The 23,730-nt window shown below is 40.5% G+C and overlaps 1 protein-coding gene across 1 annotated transcript in view; it reads right to left on the minus strand.

The window, feature by feature from the left end:
• LOC148427003 (prickle-like protein 2) overlaps nt 1-23,397 on the minus strand; it is a 38,594-nt gene extending 15,197 nt beyond the window's left edge. The window contains exon 1 of the mRNA XM_088408591.1: nt 23,242-23,397. The gene's annotated coding sequence lies outside the window, so the exon portion shown is untranslated. The remainder of the gene's footprint in view (nt 1-23,241) is intronic.
• Nucleotides 23,398-23,730: the final 333 nt, after the last annotated feature.

Raw genomic sequence — 23,730 nt, forward strand, 5'->3', positions numbered from 1 at the left:
GCTTTAAGCCAATAGAGCACTGTAGTGATGAATTGTGACCGTTGGGGAAGGAAGCCTTACCCACTGCACATAAATTACGCACTTGTAATTCTATGTAAGAAATGTAAATCAATCTTTCATTGGATACCACCCTTGTTTACATAGTCATAGCACGAAATATTCCATAGGCCTTGAAATATCAGTGAAAATGCTAACCATCTAGTACTTTAGTGGGTGCATTTTCCAATAACGCCGGGCACCAAAAGAATGAATGATCTTTCTTTTTGCAGCTTTTTCAGGTGTGAATGACTTGGCTACCACTTACCGATATAACACGGTCTTGAAGACACCAATGAGCAAGCCTTTCATAAATCCTGTGTGTGACCATAAGATGCTGTGATTTTGGTTGTTTTTGGATTTAGTCACTGTGAAGCCCTTTCAGCCTTTGCAGACAAAAGGCTATCAAGAACATTGAAATAAAAAAAAGGAACTCAATGAATGAACGTTTTGTCATGCTATTGATTAGTTACAATCATAACATCGTTGTCTCATGTGCCCTTTCGTGCAAAATAACTTGATTCCAATACAGAGAAGATAATAACGCGTTTGGGGAAAAGCTGAGCATTCCGTAACAAATGAAAAGGATCATTTCATTTGAAGGCTCTGCTTTGACCACTGACTAGAGATCACCGCTCATCTCAACTGGACCAGCGAGAAAGTAGGCATGGCGGATTAGTTGGGAAGAGACAGAAAAAGCTGAGTTGCCCTAGCAACCAGTTGGTGTGCATCATCTCGGTATGTGACGATATGTACGTGTTACTGATTTGACAAGAAAGTACGTGCACGGTGAGACTTCCGGGCGTCTTCTGGGTTCTTTGTCACGCCTCAGACCATATATTTATAGTATAGTACAGTATATAATAAAGGATGCGCATGCTAAAGGCATATCATGTTTTACAAATCACACATTCTCATTTAATCTTCGGATCCGTCATGATTTGCCATGGCCCACGGTAAATCCAATCAGCGCTTCCTTCTTTTACACATAAATTAACGCCGATTAATCATCATCTCCGAGCTCGGGGGGAGAAGACAGAAATTACGGCAAATCAGTTATCTGTTTGAAAAGAGCCGCGGCGAGACGCTTTGTTCGTGAAGAGCGACTATAGCCGGAATTTCTTGGAGTGAAAACTCATTATGGACGTGCGAGGAAGTGGAGGGGAGAAAAATGAAGAGAAACAATGGAGAGAGGACTGTGGATGCAAGGCTAAGAGCAATGCTTTTCCCCTTTCACGTGTCATGCTTCATCCACCTCCCTCCTTCCTCCCATCCTCATGTGCCTCTGACAGCCTCCGTGTGGGTGTGCACGAGAGAAAGAAATAGCGAGAAAAAGCTCTTATTTATGTAAAAGCTGACACTAGAGAGGAGGTGCTCCGCTCAAGCGCCCGAGCTGACCGAGGCTCTATTTAACGTTGTCATGCTGATAGCGGCCCTTGACTAAATGTACATTACGTATATGTACGATGTCGTTCATATATTGAACATACATAATGCCCCAAATAGCGATCCATCAAATACGGTATATCTGGACACCTCGGCTTATGTTCCACTCCAACCTCCAAAGGAAAAAAAAAAAACAATTTCACCACTCTGTGGCTTTCTTTTTAGAGGACAAAAATCAACACCATGTGTTCCAAGGGGCTTTTGTAAGTTCAATTGTTTATCAGAGGTTCTCAAAGTGGGGTCCGCGGCCTGTCTGTAGGGGGGAAATATTTTGGGTTATTAATCAAAAATTCTATATCTATTTTTTTCTTTCATTTTATTTATATTAAATTGTGAAAGTATTCATCAGTAAAACAATCAATTCAATGTATATTTTTTAAATGTGGTCATTTGGAATCTGTCAAATAGGACCATGCAATCCACGTCATCATCAAAGAGCTTGATTATTTATTTATTTACTAAATATTTACCTGTTTGTGATGAGGAAGCATGCGATATATAATATTTTCTTTGGAAACTTCAGCAAGGCTGAAATGTAAAAAATGTACTTGTTGTCAAACTGAATATGCTGGTGAATAAAAAGACAATTTGTTTTTGCCTTGATTTTTTATTTGTTACATTTGCAATGGGGGTCCTTGAAAAATGTGCTTTCCAAAAAGGGGTCCCTAACTCCAAAAAGTTTGGGAACTCCGATTTATAGTTCAGTATATCGAATGTCCATCTATGTCCATCAGAAGGACATTGACTATTTTCTAAGTCCAATTGGTTCGCCCGCCACAACCATTTGAGTAAAGTCTGTCTGTCCATCCGTCCGTGAGTCATTGTCTATTAATATTGCATTTGGGCATCACGCATTTAAGTCTGGCACTTTGTTGGACATCTAGGGCCTTGGAAATATGTGTGTCTTTGGAAATTATTATTTTCATTTTATTTATTGTTTTAGTTTAAACAGTAATTATTGTTTTCTGCTGATGGTAAAAAAGAACACAGTATATTTAGTTAGCTTTTACAAACAGGACATAAAGGGCTGCACTTCGCCTAGTGGTGAACTTTCCATTTCATCCGGTGAAAAAGGTTGGAATGTCAACAATCAACAATAAATATAACAGGTGTAATGAGGCAAATACAGCACGATTGAAAGATTGAATTATTTTATAAACCAAAATGTTGCACTGCACTCATTTATGGGGGAGGTTCAATTAAATAATTTGACAAAAAAACTGTTATGTTCCAGATTCGAGGTGGCTCTGTTTGGATTTTAGGTTTGTGCGAAAATGTGTGAGTATGAGCAGTTGTTGTCCGAGGGGACGGATTTGATCGGAGCAATGGGTGGCACCGTGTGTGGTCTCTTGACACGCCTTGGCTCTCCGGCTCATTCTGATGACAGTAAAAGGCCTGTTTTTGGCTTCTTCATTCACTCCGCCTCCGACTCTCAATACCGATCGAAACGCGGCGGTTGGCGCTCGAACGATGTCGTGAAGGGGGAGCGGAAGCCGCTCGGTGGGAGGCGTGGCTTCAGTCAACTAGGCATTTCACTTTCTGGTTAGAAATGTCTGTCCCAAAAAAACACTCACATGTCATAAGAAATTAAATCACCGATGTGCCAAAAGCAGGATTCTATCAGTAGCCCTCTCCTACCCCATTGCGCACCTCTAATTTTACTATCAAGAAGCCACTATCCCTAATGAAGAACAACCAGAGCTAAAAGGAGTGACTAAGTCAAAGACTTCTCATGCACTTTCAAACACAAAAACGCCTAGCCTTCATTTACCAAAAACTGGATCGAAAAACAACAGCGGGTCAAATTCAACCCAAACCGACAGAAATCAGAGGCAAAATTGTAGTTTTACATTTCCAAAATACTACCTGAGTTTCAGGTTATGTGAGGCCGTGTTTTTGAGGGGTGGCAAGATGAGGGAAGTTGCGAACCGTTTTAGCCCTGCAAATGCCCCATTTAATTCACAACGAGAATGAATGACTTTATTAACAGCGTGTTGATCATGTCCCACATTATCCCACATAGTCATTGAGCTTTACTAACTTCCAATTGAATGTATGTGAACCCTCCTCTCATCTTATGCACCGCGGTGAATGCAAATCATCTCAACGGGTTATTTGTCGTCAGCTAATCTCAAAGCTGCAAGTAGGCAATTATTCCCATTGTAAACAACTACTGTGTGTAATTATCATTCCAACACACTGAAATTAATCATCCCTCTCCTGATGAGGATTGAGCAACATTCAATATTTATGAATGCAACCTCAAACCACTAGCTTTGATCATGAAACAGCTTGTCCCAATGCTATCCGACGCAACGCAAAATCATGACGTACAGCCGCCTCTGCTAGTAATTGCAGTTCTCTGACGCAGCACAGTCCCAGGATGCCGCACGTCCGCTTCCAAAAAAAAAAAGGGCACAAGCATGGTACAGAGAGAAGTTTATATATTTTCCGCTTGCTTCACGTTCCTTTGCGCGGAGACAGTGGTTCAGCTGCCTTCAGGCCGACACTTCACAAGTACGCTCTCCGGAGATTCCCGTGTCGCACAAGTCCCTGGCATGACAAAGTAGACAAAAGTGGATTTGTGAAAATGACATGATGTTGAAATAGGATGAGGGTCGGTGATGCTGTAATTCACAAAATGTTTTGGGAGCCCCTGTTTACTCACGATGACGGTCAGCTGTGAATCCAAATCCCAATGCAATATGAAATACTACCACTCAGTTGTGCAATATTGCACAACCTCAAACTCAAAGCAATAACGTCCTTAGTTGAGTTTTGTGTGAAAGAAAATTAAAAAAAACCAAAACACTTCTATGATCAAACTTAATTTGAACAAAACCACACAGAACTATGTAATGGACACCGTATTTTAAATTGGTTCAGACTGTATTTACTCCAAGTACCATGTCAAAGATAAGTAGCTTTCGAAATGCCACATTCATGACCAAAGTTAAAATGGAGAGGGCTTAACACTTTCATCAAAAGAGAGGTAGATGTTTTCGCCACAAAAAGAAAGCTGGGTTACTGAATGCCACTGCATTGAAAGAAATGAACCCAATGATCGTTGAATTAAAATGTTTTTAAAAAAGAGACAAATATAAACATATCTAAAAGGATGAAAGTCAAGTCAAAAATTATTTTACAATAATATGTTCTATGCAGTCTCATTATCCTGCACAAGGCATTTAATTAATTAATTAATCTAATTAATATTGCGTTTGTGAAATATGAAAAAAATCCCAAATCCAGTTTTTCTATCAGTCTCAAGGGCCTGCCGTTTTGACACTTGCTTTCGACCATCATTCATTCGGAGTTTGAATATATTGTTTTGGATATTTTGTTTTGTTGAATTTATTTTTTTGGACATGCTGAGGTTTTGTGTTGTGTTAATTACAGACCATTTGTTTCCTGTTCTGTATGAATATTGGATTTGCACCAGGTTAACGCATTTAATTCAAGTGCACGAGAGCGAGCAGAGTTGCGGTGTGAGCAGGGAAAAAGGATGAATAAAAACACATGGCACATCACCTTGTTGTTGATCTATTTAGCAGAAAGGCGCGGAAATATTTGTTCCGGCTTCAGCGCGAACGTATCGGGCTTACACAATCCGCAGCCGGTCAAACCCCATTTGTTAGCAACAGAGGGAAACGTTGCATTTGCATTCACTGCTGTGCGGCTTTCGTTTGTCACTCGAGTTTGCAAATTGCAAAATGACTGCGTTGTCACCATGTCCGTGCATCACATGTTAGTGCCACTCTGCTGGTTTTGGTCAAAGCACTGGTGTCAGCACTGATGGGACTGGCAAAACTTAGGCATCGGTGCGTGTGTTGAGCTCATCGGGCGAAACCCAGCGTTGGCGCATATGTTGTTTAGAGAAGACAAAAAAAAAAAAAATACAGCCGCTTGTATTGGTTCAAGTGATAAAATACTGTAGGTGCATGACATTTACAATAGGATGTGTTGCTTAACCGTCACTGCACTGAACTCTCTATCATACATCTTAACCTCGCATGGTTACCTTACCTTTAAGTTACCTTTCAAGTTTTTGAATACTATGCCCTATTTCTCCGCGTACAAGTCGGCCTTGAGTATAAGTCAAACCCCCCCCCCCCCCCCCTTTTTAACTTCAATTTGAGTGAATTTTACAAAAATTCGAGCATAAGTTTAGCCCTGACTTTGCTGTCCAACTAACATGAACCCACTAACGTTGTGTGCTGTTAAGATGACCAAATTATGGTATTTCGAGACACATTTCTTCATCGTATATCGAATAACAAACTGTTGCACTTATGGAGGTAGGGGGAGAAACGGGACATACCATGTTTTCCACTCTATAATTATATATATATATATATATATATATATATATATATATATATATATATATATATATATATATATATATATATTTGCGTATGTGTGTGTATATGTGTGTATACGATAGATAGATAGATAGATAGATAGATAGATAGATAGATAGATAGATAGATAGATAGATAGATAGATAGATAGATAGATAGATAGATAGATAGATAGATATTATTTTTATTATTACAGTAGAAATCATTTGAGTCTCCAGTATATATGTGTGTGTGTGTATGCAACAGCTAACTGCGTGTGTGAGATCCTCCCTTCTGGCCTGGTGGCTCACTCAAATGTCAAACTGTGGCCCTTCTGCACGCCTTCCTGACCTCACTTATGTTTGATTAATAGTAATAACTGTTTGTTTTCATTTAATACTTTGACCTTTGCAGGCTGTGCAGCAATCCTCTGGACACAATAATGGCCGCATGATCCAAGCTGGTCAGGTGTCAGCTTGATTGCGTAAAGATACTAGCAGACATTCTGATCATAAAAGGTTGTTGGAATGCAGGTAACGCTGTTTCTTGCTGCGCATAATGGTAAATTATCTCGTTTCTGTTTTATTTTTCAGTTTGAAATCATGTTTAAGTGTTTTGGGATCGTTGTTTGTGGCTAGAGAGAGAGCGAGAGAGAGATCGAGAGCGAGAGAGAGCGAGAGAGCGAGAGAGCGAGAGAGAGAGAGAGAGAGAGAGAGAGAGAGAGAGAGAGAGAAAGCCTTTCAGACTTGCTCGTTTGGTGAAATTGACAAAAAGTTTTATAAATCAAAGTCTGTTGAAATGTTTTATTTTCTTTTTTTTTTAAAAAAAGAATGTTAGCTGGTAAGGATTTTTCATTCCTCCATTTTGTTTCCTAATCCTCAGACTCACATAAGGAGGTGTGTAAGAAGGTGTGTGTGCAACCGATGTCTGTGTGAAAAATCATTATCAGGGTCGCTGTGAACAGCCTTGCAAGTCTCATCCCGTCTCTTCTTAGAAGTGACAAACCTTTCTTGAAACTCACATTTTCCAAATTCACCTGACTTGATCACTCCATGGAGTAAGAGCGCTGTCAAACAGATGTATGCATGTTTAACCATTTATACAAGTACCACTCTAAATCGCGTTGAGCTAGGAATGCAAAAAGTATTTTGAATACAACTCTCCTTTGCAACATCGCAAGACACGACCACGTCTTTGCAAGATTTGCGGATCTGATCCTTTGAATTTGAGATGGATATGCAAATCAGGTGACGTCATGCCAAGATCCCAGTCAAATGAATTCAACCTGCCAGTCATTGGCGCAGCGCATGCGTGAAGCAGAAAAACTGGCCGAATTGAACGGCAAACAGAACAGATACGTAATTGCAAAACTCGTATGAGCAGCCTTCTCTGCTTGATCCTCGCTACCTGGATGACTCGCAAATTGATTTATTTTGCCTGGTATCTTGGCGCGGCGTCATCTCAATTTGCATGTACGTACGTATGCTCTTACCAACCGTTAAACACGCATCCGTCTTTTTTGACAGCAATCTCGTTCCATACCAGCCCGGGATGAACATCATCAAAGCATAAAAATGGTCACCCTTTAATTAAACAAAAGGAAAAAAAAAATCATGTGGCCCCAATCAACTCGTAATCCCGTTATGAGGATTAAATTCTTACTGTGTTTTATTTGGATTAGGACTAACAAGAAATGAATAGAAGGGGGTTGACCGGGTAGGATCTACGTTCTGCGGTTCAGTCGGTAGAACAGACTGAGAAAAGCTCTGAGTGGGTGACGACAGCGGTGATATAATTGGGAACATAACACACTCAAGTTGGCTGCTTGCATTACTCACGCGCTGTCATCCGTAGTTGGAAGGACACATTTTTCTCAAATCCTGGATCGAGGAGCCTGTGCAGGTAAATCACACGCGTGCACGCACACATGCTCTGACGTACTAATGGCTGGAGGTGTCTTCCTAAAATCCAAAATGGGGTTCTCTTAATTCCAGCTGTACAAAATTTCACAAGGAGCTGAAATGCTGTAATTAACGTGTGACACATTCAGCCCCTCTCCCACTGCGTGTGTGGGATGGCCTGAAATAGAATTGCAGGCTTTCAACAGGCCAGCCGCTCTCGAACACCGCAAGCTTCTGAAGGGAAATAGATGGCTTCTGGCTTCGTAAAGCCTCCTCCGTTAGGGGGGATTTCATCAGATCACTGGACAGGTGTGACCGGTTGTAATGCCAGGCCAGGTGCGACGGCAGCCACGCGGGAGTGGCAAAAAGTCACATCGACTAACCTGCGTGGAGACAAATCTTGTGACCCGAGTGAGGCGGGTTAGCAGTGCTTGCACTCCCTTGACTACCGCTTCACACGCAGAAACAAATCCTCTCGTGTGAAGCCATTTACATGTTTTGCTTGAGGCTGTTATCTCTGTGTGTATGCGTGTGTGCGCGTCTGTGCGTTTCCGTGGGAGAGGGCATTTTGTGAGAACGGCAGTAGAAAAGAATGAGGCTGTTGCTATGCATTTTTACACGTCCTCCCACTGGTCGCACAAAACACATACTACTGAAGCATAATTGTGCTTCAAATAGTTTTTAACCTCCGCAGTCCCTCCGTCCAGCTAGCCAATGGAAATGGTTGAATAAACATGTTAAGAGAGGGGTACAGTCAAAAAATAAAATCAAAGAATCAAAAAAAAAATCATATTCAACCACATGTCATGTGACACATACACTACAAGTAAAACGCAAAATTTTGCAGAATTTTATTTGCTAGATAATGCCTTCTTTTAGGGAATTTCAAAACGTTAAACGCATTTCCTGGCCCAAGAGGCAATCAGAGTGACATTGTCACTGCAGTGTCCCCACTCGTTGTTTATCGTATTTTCCACATTATAAGGCACACTAGATTATAAGGCACACATTCAATTAATGGGCTATTTTAAAGCAGTTTTCATAGATAAGGCGCATAGAATAGAAGCTACGGTCGTGACTAGGGTTGCATTAAAAGAAAATAATTATGATTCAATTAAATATTAAACTTAGTTTTTTTGGCTCAAATTGCAACCAAAGACCTTAAAATGTTTTGTTCATATGGATTTAGGATAATAAATTGCACTTTCTTTGACAAAAACTTTTTTTTTTTTTTTTTTTGCGGCTTGTCTCCATATAAATTGCTTCAAAATTTCAAACTGGGTTTTATAAAAATTGTACTTGTCAAAAATACATTCATAACTGACACAGTGGTAAATTGAAGAATGTACATGTACAAGTTATTTTATTTTTTCCTCCCTGCAAAAATGAAAACTGCACTGTTTATGCATTGTATAAGGTGCTCTGGATTATATGGCGCACTGCCAGCTTTTGAAAAAATTGAAGGCTTTTAGATGTGCCCTATAGTGCAGAAAATACACTACATGGAAAGGCATTGCAGAATGCTCTGCTCAACTGTGCAACAATTTATCCATTCAAATCTTTAAGTACTTTATATTTTTCTTTAAAAGCAAAATCACACCAAGCTCTTTTAATACATAAATCTAAACAAGAGTCAGATAAGATTCGATGCTACGTAATAACAAGACTGAGAAAAAATCACAATTACTTAAATGGTCCATGGAATTGCAATAATAATAATATTAAAAAAAAACCTGTATACGAGGGCTTAGCGTAATTTAAAAATAGGAAAAAGAAAAAAAAAATTTTTTTTTTTACTCTTATGTCAATCAATTTACATTGTTTGAGATGGGGTGGCAGGGAAAAGGCTTTTTTTGCCATGTAATTGCAATAAAATAAGGATTGGCATCTTTCTTTTTCTTCTTAATTGACGACATTTTGATGCACTTGGTTATTTGTTTCTGTTTTAGACTAGCCTGTAACCTGTATAAACGCTGTAAAATGTAGTTAACAGCTGTTGAAGGTTTACTTATATTGCATTTTGGCTTTGTTATGGTCATAAATGATACAGTTCTATGTACACTTAGACAACTTGCAAAATACAGGTGAGAAGCACTGCACTAAAATATCAGTTGACATAAGCTTCAAGTATGTTCTTATTCTGGAACACTTTGAGGCCATTGATTATATCAAACATTGATCATGTGGTTGAGTATGAGTTTAGGATAACGCAAGTCCGAAAGTTCTCACTGGAAATGTTTGTACATGTATTTATTCAATCTTTCCAACGAAAACAAGAAAATGTGTCTGCCAGGAAAACTTGCCTGAAATACTCAGAATTTTCAAAAAATTCAACTTTTCTTTCGCACTGCTGATTTCCTGAGGTTTTTACTTGACATATGCCACGTCAACATCTATTTAGCTTGTCGTGCCGCAACACAGCCATGATCAACTGTGTTGATCACACCCACTTGCGTATAATCACTATGAATTTAAAGAGTAAGTATGATTGTTTGCCTTAAGTTGTTTATTTGTTGTTACACTATATGGCAACATGATGAACAACAGAGAGGAAGTAGGAGAGAGGGACAAGCGGCGTGTGAATGGCACATATCAAGAGCCTGCCATGTAAGAAGGTTCCCCCTTGACTAAGAGCCTGGCCTTCAGCTGTAGGCCAAAATTGAGAATTCCGCCAAGAAGGCAGCGAAAGATTCCACTCGTTCAGTCTCCTGGGAGTACACATCCTGGACCATCCAAATCAAGGCGGCGGTGAAGAAAACCCAGCAGCAACTCCATTTCCTGAGCGTGCTCAGGAAAGAGGAGCAGCCGCCGGTGACCGTCTACCGAACCGAAATGAGAGTGTCCAAGGGTATTGCATCATGGTGTGGCTATGCCAACAGGCAGCCAACAGGAATGCGATGCACACCGGTGATCAACGCCGCCCAGAAAAATCACTTGATGCTCTCTGTCCTCCCTGAACTACACTGCCGGTTCTCGCTACCTGAGAAGAGCGAGGAACTCATCCTGCTTTCAAACTGTTGCCCTTCCGTTCAACGGGGCTCATTAAAGCCCTCCAAACAGACGACGACAGACAGACTCCAAACAGCGCTACCAATTTCGTTGTATACCTGTTGTACGGTGACAATAAGGTCGGGCTGCACAATTAATCAATTCTTAATTGCGACCACGATATTGGCCGCCGCGATCAATTTAGCTGATCCTCGGCAATATTAACATTTAAAAAGCCTGATTTACATGTCAAATCAAGCACGTTGTCATCCAACCACCAGGGGGCAATGTTTCCCACGTGTTTCCAAGACAACAGCCTCTACTTTCTCACCCTAATATATTATTTACCAGAGTGAAATGGTGTTGAGCCCCCCCCGAAAAATCTGATTGACATAAAATTGGAATATATTCAGTTTGAATTCACCAAAAATTATACTTTGTCTGCTAGTTGATTTAAATTTACTCAAAAGTAAATAATGTGCTAGGTTCTAAGTAGGCTTCATTCTTTTCATTGGTTTGCACTCAACAAGTAAGTGATCTGTGTTGCCCTGTGTGCCAAGTTTTTGCCAGGTCTCGGGTGATTTATTTTTTTTAAATATTATTTTCTTTATTTATTATAGTTTATTACTATTATTTTTTGTAAGAATGAAGCCTCAAAGCTTTGTTTATTTCCTGCTTGTTTAAAAAATGGCAATAAATAGACATGTTTGACTAAAGATGATGACTAATCGTGATTTCTATATTGACCAAAATAATTGTGATTATTATTTTGGCCATAATTCTGCAGCCCAAAAGTGAGGGCATTCTGTTCTATTCTATTCTATTCCATTCTATTCTATTCTATTCTATTCTATCCTCACTGTCAAGATGGATAGCACCATCTTACAGCATCTTTGATTGGCTGGTTTGGGCAGGTAATTTATAATAAAAAATTCCAATGGTATAAAATAACGTGCTTGTTTCCCAATATGAAAAACCCAAAGTAGTAAGATTTTGATTCATTTTTTTATTTTAATAAGTTTTGACAACCACCCCTTTACTGGCTCATCTAACAAAATGCATAATTCCAATGGACCCATGGACTAGAAATTAAAATATACTTTGAAAGTTGCCACATGTAAATGGCACATATTCAATATTAAATGGCTTATACATACTTTTTGAAACCTTTTCATTTATTGATATGCCAAGGATTTTTCTAATGTTGAATATGTGTCTTTATAAATAACTTCAGTAAAGGTTGAGAATCCCCAGATTAGACCAACACAAAATACTGTAAATCAGTGGTTCTCAAAGTGGGGTCCGAGGCCGCCTGGGAGTTCGTGGCCTGACTACAAAGGGTCTCTGAAATAATTTGCGTTATTTATAAAAAAAAAAATAGATATTTGTGTTAACTTCATTTTATTTCATATTAAATTGCGAATGTATTCATGACTACAAAAAGCAATCAATTCAACCAATTTAATATATATTTTTAAAAATGTAGTAATTTTGTTGTTTGTCAAATAGACCCCTGTAATCTACATTGTCATCATACAGCTTGATTATTTAGTTACTAAATATTTGGCAGCAACCTGTTTGGGGGAAATTGACCCAGTTTGTTACGAGGAGGCGTGCAATTTGCAATTTCTATTCTGTAACTTCAGCGTGGCTCAAAAGTAACAATTATACGTGTTGTCGGATTGAATAGGTTGGTGAATAAAAAAAAAACACTTATGTTTGGTTTAAATTATTTTTCTTTGGTTTTGTTTCCGCAAACAAGTGCAATGGGGTCCCTCGGAATATTTGATTTCCGAATAGGGGTCCCTGACTCTAAAAAGTTTGAGAACCATTTCTCCAAGTAACAGAACAGCTCTTACTTGACAACTGACCTGTCATTGCGGATTTCTGTAACATCTATTTGACTTGTCCACTAAAAATATGCCATGATCGTTTCAGACTGCCGGAATTGTTCAAATACAAAGGTTCCCACCCAAAATGAAAATGAGTAAAAAGTCACTCTGGGTATGATTCATTCCACTCCTCTGCCACCGTTTAATCCCGTTTTTGATTGATTGATTGATTTATTTTTAAACCAACACTTTTGTGCTCCAATGTAATCAAGTAATGACTCACACTAGTTGTTCCAACATGAACAAAGCCAAAAAAAGTTGAATGTAACATGACGAAACCAGACAATGCCAGGACTAAGGGGGCACACACGTATCAAGCTAAAGCCAGACAAAGATTTGGACACAATCTGACCTTTAAGGAAAGAATTGACTCGCTTGCTGGGGTTATCTCTTTGAAATTTCTGAACATTTGCACCACAATAAGAGAGTACAATGATGAAATATTGAACCAGTGTGGTTATCATTTGAGGCGATGACCATTATCACTAAAGGCGCCAATACATTGACCTATGAGCAATGTCACATGAAAACACGATGCAGCAAAGTTCAACTAGGCCCAGTGAGGGTGAGTGAGAGTAGAGGCACAGAATGTGAGTACAGAGATGGCTGGTTGTCTCTGGCCTAGCGGCCATTAAAGTGAAAAGCTAGGGAAAATAGCACATTACATTATCTCCTCAGGAGAAAGAAAAAAAAAAAATCACTGATATTGCTGAAGGGCAACATAGGTGAAGCCAGGCGTATGCAAGTTCCAAATTTGCATTTGAAGGTTAAAATACTTTATGAAGAAAACATTGAAATGTGGAATGATTTGCAATGATGTGAAGTGATATTGAAATAATTGGAACAGTGTTGGGGTAGTGCATGACGTTTTGCCGTAATGCGGTAGGGTAATGCATTACACCCAAAAAAATAGTAACATTGTACTCGGTACAATGCATTTTTAACCTGAATGTAGTGGGTTTTTTTCGGCAAAAACCCAGCGAGATCGGAGGAGAAACGTCTGGGGCAAAAGGTTGACTTTCTGTTGTCAGCGCCTACTACAGCAGAGATGAGTTGCGGCAGCGGCAGACGACAGATGGACAATACGTACACAAAATGGACATACGGCCATTACTTTCAGTTTGTCAGAGATGAGTACAATAGAAGAGTTAGGTGCACTTAGAGCGTAACACGTAAAAAACTGTTCACTTCGCCAGGTAGCACCGATAATTTGACAAACCATTTACAGTAGAGCGGAGCCATAGTAACGTGACGTTAGCGAAAAGAAAATTTGTGGATAATCACTGCTTTCAGATCGGAAAAATAAACGTGTAACAGTAACTTAATAGACGTGAGATTTTTCCAAAAGAAAGGACAAAAAATTAGATGTGGGTTACGTGCCACGACATGAATTTTAAAATCTTTAAGTCTTTTACTGTCTGATAAAGAGGAAAGCAACGGTTGATTTTCGACTATAGACAAAATGACGCATGTTCAAGTAATAAACCATGTCTCTATAGTCCGAGACCATTTGTAAAAAAATGTGATGGATGCATCCTGAAATTTACGATATAAGGAAAGGAAAAAATGGGTACTTCGCTGCACCCCCAAATGTTCATTCATCTCCTATTTCATTTGGAGTTAACGGTGAAGGCCTCATCTGAAATACATTTGGATTGTAACTTGTCTTGAACATTTGCAGTTAAATCTTCACAGTACACAGTGGGCAGTACTTCTACAGTCAGTTGTACCTGACGAAGTCCGTGTCTTGGTCGTTTCCAAGAACAGGGTCACGAAAGAACACAAACAAACACGAATAATAACGGATTTAACAAGCTTTGAGCTTGGGCTGTGCCCCAGTTTGATCGCGACGAGGGTAAATATAGTAAACGTCTACGAATTGTAAAGTCAGATAAATGAGTTCATTTAGTCAACTGTGAATTATCGCCCAGAACGACTGAAATGGAACATTCGAATGCTTTAATGTGTTTTTTCAGAACATTATGAAGCCACACTAAACTGACTTTTTCAGTATAAAATATTCCACGCTTTACCCTATTGCATGCAAATTTATGGCCAGGAGCAGCTTTGGTGAGGACACAGTGACTTTGTAAATTCTACTTTTACAAGGGAAGGAGAGATAGACAGATAGGAAAGCTCAGAATATATTGGCGTCTGCCCTAGAACCCGCTGTACACCGAGTACTGTAGCACTAGAGGCTGCAGGCAAAGTTCGGGACTGCAGATGCACTGGAAGAGACCCTGCACCCAAGGGTGACTGAACAGCGATCGTATTGTGCTGCTGAGACGGCAGTCGTTTCACTTTGTATTTACATCGCTAATCAAAGTAATTTTGAGAAATCAAATCTCAAGTAGCGGAACCAAACAAACGTTGTTAATATTTGTGTTTCTACAAAGGCTACTAAAAAAAGACAATTTCATGGTTTATGCTGGTGTCGTTAATTAAATCATCTTCATTTGTTGTACGGTGGCTAATAGGTGATTAGTAGGGCAACTAGAAGTCCTTTAAAGAAAAAAAAAAGTCCAGATTTAAGATTAAGAAAAAAAAAATGTCCATGTCGACACTTGCGGGGCAACCAAGCACATTTTAACCACTTGAAGAACAAGGAACTAATCCTGAAGGATTACATCAAGTTCAAATTAGATCCAAAGTTAGTCCAAATGTATCCATCCATTTTTTGTCATGTTTACCCCCACTAGGCTAAGGAGCTTAGCTATCCGACTCTGGGTAAGAGGCGGGCCACACAGAGCACAAACGACCAGTGTTGGGCAAGTGTTGTCAAAGCTGTAATGCATTATTTATGACTTATTACTGTCATTTCAAAGTAATTACAGTGGTTACATTACAATATTACTGTATTTAAGATCTAGGACATTACACTATGATTGCATTACTTTTATATGACTCACACCTACATAACTAGAAAAATGGATTTGGCATTCTAAATATAGCTCAGTACGCTCATCATACATCAAGTTGCATGTTTGCATAAGCCTAAAAACAGTACAATTCATTTTATCTGTGTTACAAATCTTTAAAGGCATGACAAGATACAAAATCGTCTTTTGTATTTTAAATCCCTTTGTAACTTGGCTTCGCAGCATCGCAATGCAGTTGGTGCATTCCACAATTTCAGCCTACATCATCGTTATTGTGTTTAACGTACTGAGTTTTTGTCTGCTCCTTCTCAGGTGCTATTTGGCAAAGTGGACAGCTCTTTAGGTGTGGCGCACAAAGTGCACCTAACTATTATATTCTTCTTGTCCTTAGCTGTGATGAACTGAAAGAAGTGGGCATACGTCCATCTTGTAGATGTCTTGTCCATTTTCAACCTGTCGTCTGCTGCTGCTGCCGCACTCGTCTGTGCTGTAGTAGACACAGTTGAAGCCAGAAATTTTCCACAACAGGGGACTTTTCAACATAGCAAATTCATGTCTCGGACGTAAACATAAAAACGTGTTGTGCAATCTACAATCTGACTGAAGTTATTAACAGAACCATCCAACATAAAAAAAATAAATAAAATAAAAGAAAAATGAAAAAAATGGACAAATCTACATACAATAAGCATTCATTTTCATACTTACATCAATTTCCTGCATCGGTAAAAAGACCTTTATGATTTGTCTGAAAAGGAATACCATGATCTAAATACCGTAAAAAACTCCTTGCAGATGAGGAGTCTGTTCAAAAGAAGTCTGTTGTTTGTATGCTATTTACTGCCACCTAGAGTATCGGAGAATATCATCTGACTATGGGGAAAAGCAACAACTCTCAGTTTGAATAGAGTGAGAAATTAAAATAAGACATTTAAGAAAGTGCTGACTGACGCGGAAGAGAAAAGATTTCTCTATTGTGACATTTTTCTTCTGCAGTTGTGCATGCATGTGGGTGGCTCATTGGGTTCATTGTTTGATTACGTGTTCTTCAGCTGTAAGCTATTCCGACTGGCCTTTTGTATGAGTGCGCCCACACGTCTAAAAGAATCCCAATAATGATGTCACTAGCCTGAAGATAGCGTGAGTCGGCAACCTTGGGGCAGTGGAGCACCAAAGAAGATGACCTCAAATCTGTTAACAATTGTGACCAAAGGCAGTCATAATATTTACACCCCACGGGTAGGCTAGCCGAGCGTGAATCAATCAATATGCAACACAACCGTGTCTGTTTTCGTCGCTTTCCCGCCAGGATGCAAATTGTTACTTTATTATTTTTTTTTTTACGATGGGAGACGTCTTCCTCTCGCCATGCGAAAATCGCACATTGATCCAGTCAGCAATTTCTGGGCTCCAGAGATAGTGTGGAAAATGCTGATACACACAACAAAACTAACACTGTGGTCAATCAAATTTAAAGCTCAAGCTTGAGCACTTCTTTGCAATCGTTTCCTGATCTTCAATTCCACTGCCTTTTCTTCCGTTCACCCCAAAATGCAGTAAAAACACCGCTTTCAACAGCCAATCTGGTCATACAATAATTGAGAAGCGCAGCGAATGGCTCAAAGAGCTGATCCAGATGGGCAGAGTGGAAAGGGGCATTGAGGTCGGGACACAAATGTCATAGAAGCGAAGGACTTCTCAAAGTAACTGAGAGACAAAACCGTCACAAAAGTTGTGCTGTGCTTTACTAGCTATGATACATTATTTATTAATGTGCAAGACAATCTAATGTGCAAATGGTGATAACAAACAGTTTGGTGTTGCAGAGTGGCAGAAACAAGAAGAGGACCCGAATCCTGGAAAAAATGCTGAAGGGCAAACAAGGTACATAAAAATCCCCCAAATAATTCAACCACATCCTCCCCTCCTTCAAAACCCTAGGATTTAAAAAAAAAACATGTTACAAAGTAACACCGCATTTAATTTCACAACAAATGTAAATATTACATGATTAACAGCGGCAACAATGAACCAACAAAGCAGGGAATGAAACACATGCCGATGAGACAATGAGGCACCCATGGACAAGCAATGTGTGGCTAAAGGATGCTGATCGGAAGACGCACAGAACAGGTCTGAGGAGAACCAAACGAGCAGACATGAAAAGAAAAGACTACCATATTTTTCTATTTACAAGTTAACCAAGCGCATGTGCGAGCGCGAGTGTGTGGGGGAATTGTCAACACAAAAGGACAGACTCTCTATTGTACTATTAATGGACACACATAGTAGTCGAAAATGGTCGACGGAAAATGATAGAATCTACATTGATACACATAATAGTTGAATGATTGATCACTTAAAAAAAGTATATTGTTATTTTATACTAATTAATATTTCAGTTAAACTTGGATGTGTTCAAAGAATTCATGTACAGTATATGTTTATTGGCGAGCAAAACAAGCGTTGCTCACTAAAGGTTTGTTTCAATTTGATTTGCATATTTTTTAAATTTTGCATGGTAAAGATTTTAATAAATGTTGTGTTCTTTCATAATAATACCGTTTTTATAATGTAGAAAAAGAATTTACCCAAAAAGATTTTGAAATGATGTGTTTCGTGAGCTGTTATTTCAATACCGTGATGTTGCGATACCCTGATATTTTTGCTCAAGGTTATCGTACTCTCAGAATCTGATATCGTCCCATGCCTAGTTTTGAGTTATGTGGGTATAAAGTTGAGCCCCCCGATACGGGGATTGAAAATGAAGGAAAAAAAATCCAAAACAAAAAACGCTGGACTTGTGCAACTTGAAATACGGTAAATATGAAACAAAACAGAATCTAACGATAAATAAGTGAATAGACATAGACCTTTAAAATGGCTCCGTGGCGCCACCGGTGGGAGCTCACTTGACAACAATGACGGGTACAATGTATAAGACGAATGTGAATAGGAAGTAAATAGGTGTAAAATTACTGGATGATTCTTGCTTGTGTTTTCTGGAGACACAACCAAGTAAGCGAATGCTTAATGATGACCTAAGTTTGGGAAGACGCATGCCTCCTCATCAAACATGCTCCACATTGTATTCTGGTCAAACGACTTGCTTGATCCCCACATCGCCAAAACTACTTTTTTGTATCAGGCATGAACTCTTTCGGCTTGATTTATTTAAGATTTGCAAATGGCAAGTGCCAAGTCTTGCTTGGTCACGCAAACAGTTTCTGATGAACAACCCTGGAATGTGGATGCCAAACGTGCAAAACTGCCAGACAGTTCATTTTGTGCATTCTGGAAGGAGGATTCAGTGAATTCAGCATGCACAATAAGATTTATAGAACGTGAGATGAATTGCGATAGTGATAGATTGATAGCGCGTCTGAGAGGCAGACGCAAAGCAGCACGCAAGGCAATGCCAGCATATGGCAGGCAAAATGAGAGGCAGTGAGGAGAGCTGTTCAGTTTGTGACAAGGTTTTGGAAATTCTTCCATCCATTTTCTACGGCCGTCTTATATTCATTCAAGGCTCACTGGCTTTCTGGTGCCTATCTCAGCTGACTTTGAGCAGAAGGCGTGGGACACCCTCAACTAGTTGCCAGCCAATGGCAGGGCGCACAGAGACCAACAACCATTGGTGTGCATACCCAATCACACCTAAGGCCAATAACTCGACTTGTACTCTGAGAATTATGGCAAATGGATTACAGTATTTTTACTCCATGTAACGTAAATTTACTGTGGAACCTTTAACTTGAAATGTTCAAATTCAACCAAGCAATTTTCTTAGACTGAGAGTGAATTGTGCATTCTTTAAAAACGCCGCCATTGCGCTTGATGGTCAAATGGATAGCTGGGTGATAAAAGCTGGTCTTTAAATTTTTCTGAAGTTGCGGTATTGTTTAAAGCTACATACAGTATATGCCTTTACACTTGTAACTGTCCCGGCCTGAGCCTTATTTTCTGCCCTCAAACAAGACTTTTCCCGAAGAGGAGTCGGACGATACTGCAGTGAAGCCAAAAGGAGCTGCTCTTGTGTTTCTCTTAAACGTTAGCTTTTAAACGATGATGAAGGCAGTATAAGCCTCTGCCTTGTGTAAAGCTTGTACGGGTGTGAAAACATTTATATTTAGGAATATTGAAGCTCGCAGGCATGCGTAAACTAAACTTAGAGGAAGGTAAATGAGAGGTAAAGAAGTCACGGCTAACACTGTTGAACCCCAACGTCGTAGACTGAACCTTGTTGTCTCCGGTATTTACTTAGCCTCCTTCCTGGTCCATTTTGACCCCCATTTTTATGTTTTAACTGCTTCAACACTCCCAAATAATCTGTGGTTTTTTGTTTTGTTTTTTTAGCCATGAACACTATCGAGTAATATTGCACATTCATGTACAATTGCGCGTGGCACGTGACACGTTAGGTTCATGTATATATTTTTTTTCATTGATATATTTCAAAGTGGAATGGTTCAATTCGATTCGATGGCCTTGCAATTTTTAAAAGCAAAATTGATTTCCTGGTTCAAACAGGTTTCTGTCCCTGAAGTTGCACGTTCCTGGTTTATATGTATTCCTCTTTCATATTCATTTTGTGATTTAAGGCCAAACAGGAACTTACAGGTTAATCACTACTTGAGATGTTTTTCACCAAGTACCTGCTTACTCAAGTAATTATTCAGAAGACTACCTTTTGCATCCACTTCCGTCATATTGTTCTATAGCACCAGTGTCAAATTCAAGGCCCGGGGGACCGATCCGGCCCGCCACATCATTTTATGTGGCCCGTAAAATGCTAATTATGACTTCAAGTTTCTGGCTAAAATACCAAATTTGCAACTTGTACTCAACTTTTAAAAATTTGGGGGGGAAACAACAAGAATGTTTTTGTTCCAATACCTCTTTTGAACAGTTTTTAGTGGCCTTAGATTTCAAAATGGGCAAATGTGCGACGATCATACTTCAAATATATTTGACCACAGTCATAAGGACCCTCCAACAAAAACTCTTAACAAGAATGTGGCCCATGAAAAAAATGAGTTTGACACCCATGTTATCCGTGCTCTTGCATTAATACAATTTTTGGCCTCTGCATATTTATCAAACGCGTAAAAGCAGGTACACAAACAACGCGGCCTCGGGGACAGCCGCCGATGCCCCTCCAGTACCCGATCTCAAATCTGCAGGCGCAACTGGTTATCATGTCACATTCTCCCAGTTGGCAGGCATCGTTTTGATGCGCTGTGAAAATGCGACATCTTTGTCATCGTCCGTGTCGACTTTGTCTCCGACATGACAGCGTGGGCTCTTTGTTCTGGAACTCTTATGGCGGGTCTGCAGTCTCTGGCTGCGTCACCGTTGAACACTGCAGGGTGGAGAATCGCCGCAGCTCACTCACATTTTATACCGACATATTTAAATCCAAGAGAAAATACGTATATCATCCAATCAATTTTGCTGTAACTACTACTTTGTTTTATTAAATTACAAACTGCTAGCGGCTTGACATGGCATCCCATCGAACTGCAGCTCGTATAATTTCAACAGAAAGTTATATTAACAGTATGACTCTAATCAATAGGAGGTTTGAGAAATGAAAACGACTTGCTTTCCATCATAACTTCCTCGGCGAGAACAAATTCCCATTTTAATTTATTCTGGCACAGCAGGACAAGCTCTCGGGGTCCTGCTCGGATAGGATGCGGTCGAAACAACTTTCATTTCTTGTTCTGGCACCTTGAAGAGTAAGCTGTTTCAAGTGACTGTACTTGCCATCACCATGGTAACAAAAGCAATCCTTAAACATCCTGCAGCACGAACGAAAGGACGACAACGGAAAGAAATCAAACCCGATTACGATGGCTAATTATCGTTCACGGTGAAACCGCAACATATAATAAGTGAAACTCATAGTTTCTTTCTTGAGGCAGTCCTGCACGTTCTGATTTCTCTTGCTTATATAAGAGAAAGGTCAAGGTAAATCTATTATTAAATGTTCAGGTCACAGGAGCGTGCATTATTAATAACTGTAGCATCGTCTCTAAACACACCAACCCTGAAAAGAAAATCAACCTGAGCGCTCTCCATCAAGCTAAACCGAGCCGTGAGAACTGATGTCAGAATCTCTAATAAACATTTCAACGACGAAAACCTGAGCTCGCCTGAGATGTATCACGACTATGAAAAAGGTAATCGAGCAAAAGACCATAAGCGTCATTTGAAAAAGTCGAACCAATCGCCGTTGTTGCGTTGACACGATCGCGTCACGTTTGAGCGAGCTACCTGAGCCGTCAGCATATCAGGCACATAAAAGCGGCGCGCAAGCCCGGGCGCACTGTGAAAGCGCCGTATGGGGCACAGCGGCGAGAGCGCTGAGACACCCGCCCACCCTTCCTGAATCAGCCGTTTCTGTGGTGACCAGAGCGGTGATGCGGCGGAGGTGGGAGGGGGTGAAGCGCTTGCTGAAAGTCAAGAGACAAACATTCCAAATCTGGTTGGGAGCGGCATGAAGGCGGGGACGCGTGTGTGGATAGATGGATGGATGCTAGAAAAATAAAACAACAAAAAAACGTCACGGCGGGGAGCTGCGACATGGTTGACTCTTGGAGGCCGCAGCATCGGCATCCAGACTCACAAACACGAGGGCCGATCTTCACTCACAGGTGCAGTCAGGATGAGGTTTGCTGGCCATGTGGACACTTCTGACTAACACCTCCCACCTCTCTGCTTGAACACAAAATATGGCCTCCTTCAAGTGGAAAAAGAGTCCACCCCTACAAGTCGCACGCACCGAAAGCCGTCCTTTCAGAATCTCAACACTGACACGCTGCCATTACATACAGATCACATCCCATGATGCCACAGCACAGGAGACAGGCATTCCAACATGGCTGAACCGTCAAGTGATACAGATGCCGACGAGATGTCGCCCACTTGTGTCATTAACACGTCGACAAAGCACACACACACAAAAAACAACAACAAGATGTTGCACTGCATGTGGATCATTTTCTCTCTTGGGGAACCAAGACAACATTTTAGGCACTTCTGATGGAGATTAGACAGTCTTGTAGAACACAGATTGCCTACTGTCGATGCAGCAACAAACAAGGCTGGATGCAGTTATTCTCTTGCGCGTCTCTGACAAAGGGCTCCCACTAATCTGAAGAAAAACAGGCAGAATCCAATATGCAAACACCTCCAGACTGTTGTGGTGTTACAACTGTGTCTACACGCCGTGAGCTGCAACGTGTGTGCACATTGCTTCAAACATTTCTGTGTGCCTCAAGCGCAGCGTTAAAAACAGCGGCAGCCTTTATGTTTTCCCTCTTTGGTTTTCATACAAGGCTGAGATAACGGCGGCACCGCCACTGCTGAAACGGTTCCCACTCCACCCACTCGCGCTTTCAGGGACACATGGATTACACCGGGGGAAACGGGATATCGGACAGATTCACTCCAATCAGAGGCCATGCTTCTCCCAAAGTCCCCATAGTCTTTTTCACATGTCACTCATGAGGGAAGCAAGCCTTCGCACTCATGAGAAAAAAAACAAAACAAAACAAAACAAAACACCTCCTCTTTTCTCACCTTATGATGGATGCACCTGTTTCATTGGAAAACTCTTTAGCAATTGCATTTCCTAACAAGCTTGTAAATAACAGCCATATTTGTGAGAACGTCAGAATGCACTCTTTGTTATTGAAAAGGCAGGTGAGGCTGAGGTTGATGAGCGTGTCAAGCTGCTGCTGAGACTCACCTGTTAGTGTGGCGGCTCCTTCAGCTGAGGGGCGTTAGCGAATTGGAGCCAGTTGCTCACATTGGACTCATACCAGCGGATGGGCTCGCGTTGCACCGTAACGCATGCACAGCTAACAGCTCTCCCTCCTCACAGTCTGGGAGACGACGAGGCGCTCTGCTTTTGCTGGGGGCTGCGGGCTGTCATCAGTCTCTCTCCATCCCTTTCTCACACCCCTCCCTCTCTCTCTCTCTCTCTCTCTCTCTCTCTCTCTCTCTCTCTCTCATGCACAGCTTGGGAAAATGTGTTTACATTAAGATATCTGCATATATTTGCATATATTCCTGTGTGTGCGACGGTTCAAACAACAACAAGGTATAACTGTTACAGGCTATGGTTGAAATCTACACACACACCTTCTGTTCTGTCTTCACGCCTCCAACCACCAACTCATCCACCCTCATTTGCCAGCCCCTCAAAGCCTGTTCAAATGAATCATCAGCTTTCAGC

This window comes from Hippichthys cyanospilos, chromosome 2 (assembly GCF_059441005.1).
Source record: "Hippichthys cyanospilos isolate Australia breed blue-spotted pipefish chromosome 2, RoL_Hcya_1.0, whole genome shotgun sequence".
Classification (NCBI taxonomy): domain Eukaryota; kingdom Metazoa; phylum Chordata; class Actinopteri; order Syngnathiformes; family Syngnathidae; genus Hippichthys; species Hippichthys cyanospilos.